Below are 7,161 nucleotides of genomic sequence, written 5' to 3' on the forward strand. Positions count from 1 at the left end.
GTTAAAGAGCAGCTACTTTTTTAACCAAAGTCCCACTGATACATGGCAAACCCAATGTGAAATGGGGTAGCCCGAGTATAGGTCCTCACCTGCACGCTTAAAAGGGACTTACATAGTGAGACTTAACTGCAGGCATACACAGAAAGGTTAGCAGAGAAGGTTTAATTACCAAAAAAGGGGAAATGAAGAAAGGAATAACTCAGGGAGAAAGAGAGAGAAATTGGTGAATGCATCCTACCAGTTCTGCTAAGCTGGGATATCAATAGCACACTGAGAGCCAGCAAAAACCAAGGGACCATCCCCCCCAACTCCCAGGGCCCACATGTCTGGTTATATATCAAGCCTGACTGTTTAACTCCACTCTGAGTTCCCAGCAATCCTCCCTTCAGTGGTGATGACATTATGGGATCTGGAATCCTTGGTTTCTTGGATCTCTTTGGTATGGGGTGAGGGTGGGGTCCATAAAATCTGTGTTTGTGGAGTTCATTCAGGACATTCCCCCAACACCATTGGTAATAAAGAATCCAACTCTCCTCTTTTATGTTTCAGTGGTGCAGTTCTTACATTTTATAGTACTTGGGGTTTTTCTGTTACATAGTTCCATAAAGTTTACATTAAAAAGTTAACTGTAAAGTGTACCAATCATAAGAGCACATTTCAATGAATGTTCACATAGTTATTACAAAAGGCTTTATAGTATTTGAGTCAGTATCTAAGTAAGCATAGTTTCTTAAATAAGATTGAGAAATAACCAGAAGCAATACAAATTTAAACCATGTCATTCAGTTGTTTTTAATATACTTAAATTATGCACGTCACAATTTACATTTTTATCAACCCCAAAATGCAACATAAGTTATTCCTTGTTTCTCCCAACCTACCCTAAGCAAACACTAATATTTTTGTCTTTATAGATTTGCCTGCTCTGTATATTTTATATGAAGGAATCATATATTATATGGTCTTCTGTGACTGGTTTCTTTCACTTAGCATCCATGCTGTAAGTGTGTATCAGTACTACATTTTTTTTTTATTTTTATTTCTTATAGCTATATTTTTAGAATAGCAATGAGTCACTCAATAACTTTGTTTAATCTGTTTAAAGACCCATGAGACAATTGTGCAAATCAGATGTGCACATTATTTACATTATAGGGGGCATAAGTTTTTCCACAGCCTGATCCATTAAAATTGGGTCCCTTTTTACAGATAGTTTCTGAGACCAGCCTTTGAAAGTTATTCAGATCCCAGGAGGACTCTAGCTCTCTGCTTTCCTGACTCTTTCTGGTAAATTAGCCAATTTATAGTTTAACTTACTCTCCTGGAGCTACTTAAATGCTCTTAATTGTCTACCACCACAATCTCCATTGTTCTCAAGCACACCCTTAGGCTTGAACTCCACTGTATTTCAAACATCACTGCTCCTAAGGACACCTTCTTGCCCGTAGGCTACATCTCACAACCACAGCTTAAGAACAGGGCAGGCCTTTTGTTCTCTTAAAATGAGTAGACACAATAACCTTTGGTCTTCGTTTTTCCTGGCATGAACCTCTGTCCTATGAGCAAGTGTTCAAGGCAAGCAGGGCTCCAGTACTCAGTCAGCTGTACTTGGGATAGAGCTTGATTTTAGAGGGAGGGAAATTTCCAGTCTCTAAACTATACTTGAAGCATGGAAATGTTGGCAGCCCTAACCTGGTTGCTGAGGGAAGAAAAAGACCTGTCTTAAAGGCCACACCTCAGACTAGGTTGGGCTGGAAAAGGAAGGACCAGCTTAAGAGTCAGAGTCTCATACTTCTTGCTATTACTTACATTTTTTTTTTTTATTAAATATCTGTTATATGTCAGGACCATTTCTGGAGATTTTGAATGGTTGTTTCATAAATTTCTTAGTTGTTCTGAGGAACATCCTCATTCTGCATTTCTAGAACTCCTTTTCTGCCTTGACCTTTTTTTCCCCCTACCTGTGCACAATTTACTGAAGAAATCAAGTTTTTCCTGTAAAGTTTCTCAGATTTTGCAGATTGCTCAGATGATGTATCACACAAGACCCTATTCACAGTAGTGGTGAGCCTTATCTAGAGTAACCCCATCCAGCAGAATTATAAAGCAAGTCCTTGTATAATTTAAAATTCTCTAATGAAATCAGATGAATATACCAAAGATTTTATATCAAACTCCAAAATTAGACATTTTGTTAAACTCCATGTATCTAAAATATTATTTGAACATGTGATTAATACTTAAGATAGTTTACATTATCTTACCCCATACTGCCTTCAAATTCCAGTGTGAATTTTATACTTAAGGCACATCTCAGTTTAGACTGCCCACATTCCTCGTGCTCAGTAGTAGCTACATGTGATTGCTGGCTACCATTCTGAGCATTTTTAATGTAAAAGCTATGTTAACTTGAAAAGTTTTTTAAAAGATGTGTTAACCTCCATATTGTTCTAATCTCCCCCATGGCTGAGGCACAGTGATACAGTTAAAAATAAATTTTATAAGTTATTTTGCCATGTGCAAACACTGACCAAGTAAACCTCTAAGATTAAGTAGTTTTTGTAGTTGTGTATGAAAGGTTTCATACTTTGCAATCAAAAAATTAAATTTAGAACGTCTTTTTAAAATAGGGGTTATTAAATAATCTGGATAATCATTTTCAAGAGTGGATTCAATTTTTCTAAACTAGTTGGTCACCCTTACCAAACAAAACATGCCAGCCTTACTAGGAAGAGTTAGGATTCTATCTCTGACACTGTTTTTTCCCCGAAAGGCAACTGTACAGATAAAAGGGGAATGGTCACCCTGTAACAGGGTGGTCCCCAGGAAAGGGGGAGGTTCTAGGTTTCCTGCCCCACCAAGGGAGGGTGGAGCCAAGCAGAGAGAGAAGCGGCTGCAGAGGAGACTGAGGAAGGAAGGAAGCAGGATGGAGCCAGAAGGATCCCTGGAGGAGGCACATGGAGCCGAGAGACACGTGAAGTTACTGCACTTGGCTTTTGGTCGTGGACTGGTTGACACAGATGTAGGTGAGAGACCCATGGGGAGGTGACCATGGTGGTTTTTGTCTTGCTTTAGATTTTGCTCTTTTCCCTCCAGACTTGTCTTGTTTCTGATCATTTTCTGTGGGTCCCCACTGGAAGATGCTTTAAACTTGGGGCAGGCTTTGGGGGCTTGATCTAGGCCAATCCCATTTGGAAGGACAAAGTTTGTTTTGTAAACCTGTCTTAAGTAACAATCCCATAAAGACTACTCACCCTCTACCCTTCCTTAGCTAATTTGTCAAGGCATGAACCTTTTGCTTGGTGCTCTCACTAGTACAGCCTGTACTTAAGGAAGTATACCATCTGGACCTCTCTGGGGAATGGTCCACAGATACCTTGCACCATGCATTTCACACACATCACTGTTCACAACCAAGTTTTTACCACAGTTTGACAAAGTGAAGGAAGTGATGCCAGAGAGAGAAAGAAAATCATATCTATATTGATATGCTAACAAGAAGTGGGGCTAAGACATGAACCTCTCCCCTTCTGTCAAATCCCAAATCCTGGGTTCTCTCTAAAATAACACATCTACTCACAGACACCTGAAACAGCATTACAAAGGTGTTCTTGGGGAAGAACTGTGCTAAGATACAAACAGAATAGACAGTCCAGATTAGGGCTAGTCTGTTGCTGGCAAGAGCTAGCTAGCTCTATGACCTGGTTAAAATCCTTTAGTCTGAGATTTAGCCCCATCATGACTGTAAAATGAAGTGTTCCATCCCTATGCAAATGGGTTGTACCGTCTAACTAATATCATTGTTTCAACTAAAGGGAGGTGTTAAAATTTGTATATTGTGCAAAATTATGCACTTGATTTTGTTTTTTGTTTTTGTTTTTTTTAAGATTTTATTTATTTATACAAGAGCTGGGGTACAGGCCCAAGGCACAGGAGGGTGAGAGAATTCACCAGAGACAGAGCAGAGAGCAGAAGAGGCAGAAGGACCAAAGTACACTGTTGAGCAGCGGACAAGGCAGGAGAGGTCTGCCCCGCCATGTGGGAATCTCCCTGGCCGGTTGGAAATCAAACCGGTGCTGCAGAGGTTCAACCCATTGTACCACCGGGGAGCCCCATATTGATTTTGTACAAACTTTTAATGAAAAGTCTAGGTTAATTGAGCTGCATATTATTTAGACTAGGGCTAGAACAATGTTGTCAGTGGGCTAGAACAATGTTCCTCTTTGGATGTTCTCCTTATCATAGACTAGCACCTAGTATAGAGATTGCAGAATATGTTGTAATGTTATAATAATGTGTCTTAAGTAACTTCAGGTTTTTGTACCATGACTATAATGGAGCCTTTAACAGAAGCCTCATAAATTAAACATAACCCCTTGGTTAAAATTAAGTCCCTGTCAGTAACTGATTTTTCTCAAGTTGCTTTATCTAAACTACTACTCTGAAAATTATGCTTTCCTTTGTTAGTTGGACTTCTTGATAGCCATGAAAATAACAAAATTGTAACAAAATCAAGCTTCTACAACACCACAAAATCCTAAATGAAATGGTAAAAACCCAGGATACATTAGGATCCTAGGTAGATACTTATCACTGAGATGAAAGAAAAAGGAAACAGGGATTTGATAGTAGAATACCATGGAGGGGAGAATGTGAGAATAGGTAAAGTGATAACTGTTTTGTTTTTCTAAAATCATGAGTAAACCACTGAACTTGTGTCATCTTAATTACATAATTAGACAAAACGACCTCTTACTGTTCTGATACTCTGACCACAAAGAGGTCAGGGTGTTGCCTTACAGGCCACACTTCCAGCCCATCCCCCCAAATACCAAGAAATTACCGCAAACACTAAATTTGTGGTGCAAACGTTATCCTAATTTCCCATCTTCAGGCATAAGATACCTCTGACTTAGAAACTTCTTGGGAGATCAGAGCACTTACTTCACAAACAAAATAATCAGCCATGAAAGTGCACCAGTTCCTCCCATTGTTCTATCAAGTTTTGATAATTCTCTTTACTCAATGGTTGCCTCCTTTACCGGAAGGATGAATGTATTTGCTCTGAAAACAAGCACTTTAAATGCAAATATTGATATTATATTCTAAGATAGGAAGGTAAACTTAAAATTCTTGTTCCCTCAGAAATGTCTGTCCACAGATGTGAAATTTAAGTCCACTAACCCAGGTGAGCAGTGGTTCATGCCAGAAAGCATTAGCCAAGGAGTCATAAGGCCCCCAGTTCAGAGGCTTTGCCTCTGAATACCTTTGTGCTTGCATTAAGTTATTTAAGGCCTTAATTTTTTTTTTATCTCTAAAATAGAGGGCTGGTGTCATAATATGATCCTCTAGGACCTTTCCTTGACTCAAATTATGATCCTTCTAAGTGGCCAGAATTTTATTGGCCCTATCAAAAAGATAATGTGTGACTTTGCTATTCAATTACAGCCGCCCTTGGTGCTGGAAAGAGGAGACATGCAGTTTAAAAGATTTCATTTCTGTATGAAAGAAGATCCTGTACCTACTTCTCCTCAAGATGTCAATGGCCTGAACCTCTTTAAAACTTTAGCCAAGAGAACATTAAGGATCAGAACTCCTCATCAGCAACTTCTCCAGAAGCCATGAGCAAAAATAAAAAAAATGGAATGTGAGGACAGAGCATACGACACACAACAGGTTCTCAAATCTGCTGAATGGAGAGCACAGAGGAAAGAAAATAAGGTAAGTTTGTTAATGATTCTTATTTAAATTCAAAGTCAAAGTGAAAATGAAGAAAGAACCAAAATTTGTCCTACCTAATCAAATCTTTTTCCCAGGCTCCAAGTACCCCCTGGAATCACTGAGGGGTTATATATTTCACAACTTGAGCAGCACAGCCCATGAATTTGAGGCAGTGGAGTAGAAAAGAAAGTAGAATATAGGCGTTCTGGTTTAGAGAACAGGGCCTAACTAGGTATTTGATTTTGCTCTCCACTCCCCACATCTGTCAAGCCAGGAAGAAAAACTGACTTGTTTCCTGTTCCACAGATACTTAAATACACATTAGTTCTCACTCCCACAACTCATGGTTTTGATTTATTCACTCTGCTCGGCTTGGGACCTTACTCTAGCAATCATCACCTCCAGCTCTTCTATCCTTAATTAGCTCTGGGACTCACTCCCTTAGCCATTGCAATCCCCAAGGCCAACAAGTCTGTTTCCTCACCACCATCCCAGCGCCTCCTGGGAACACAGAGCCCCAGTCTAGAGCATCCTCAGTCTGAGACTAGGTCAGAACTGAGGTCTCTGCCCCATCTTGCTGACTATGCAGTGGTCAAGTGGCCCCTTATCCTCACCCCCTGGTAGACTCCCTAATATTCATTCCTCCTCTCTCTCTTGCCATAGCCTCAGCTGGTCTGCAATCCTGGCCTGGACCAACACTACTTGGGTGAATGCTTGGCCCCTTCCCCTGCAACAGAACCATTGTTCTAGTGGTATAGAAGGGGAAGTGGATGTCCTGACTGGCACAGGGCTCAGGTCACAGGCACTGCATGATGGAGACCTCCTCTGTTGGGGCTGTACCCAAAGCTTTATGCTCCCCACAAGCCTCTGTGTCACCATCTAAGTTGTAGCCCTGCCAGGTCCGCTGGTATAATAGTTGTAAAGAATATAAGAAATCAGTCCAGGGTCCCACCCAGGACTCCTGCAATTGCCTTCTTCATCCTGGCCCTGATCCTGATCCCCATCTGGCAGAGAGCTCACATCATCATCCAGAACTTTTGACTAACACCTGGTACCTTCCTTTACCTGGGCTGGGCTGCCTCAGCCTCCTGCCTTTGCTGAATGACAAAGAGGAGACTGGCATGTTGTAAATGTCTCAGCCATTGCATGGCCTTTATACTGCCTCTTCCTGGTCTGATCCTTCCTTGGCAACTTCTACATATCCCACCTAAGAAGGGCCTTTGAAGAGAATGCAAAGTGGAAGGACCTTGAAGTGGAGTCATGAAAGAGACTGCAGCTTGTCAGTTTTGCGGATTTATTTTTTGTTTCTGATTTCTTGGCTGTTTTGTTTTTTTTTTTTATAAGGGGGTTTAATTCTCTGAATTACTGAGCCAAGAAAATCACTTGGTCTCCCACTCTGGGCTCTGCTGTGGGCATTACTTTCGGATGATAGCATCAAAG

This window comes from Talpa occidentalis, unplaced genomic scaffold (genome assembly GCF_014898055.3).
Source record: "Talpa occidentalis isolate TD23 unplaced genomic scaffold, MPIMG_talOcc4v2.1 talOcc4.3, whole genome shotgun sequence".
Taxonomy (NCBI): Eukaryota; Metazoa; Chordata; class Mammalia; order Eulipotyphla; family Talpidae; genus Talpa; species Talpa occidentalis.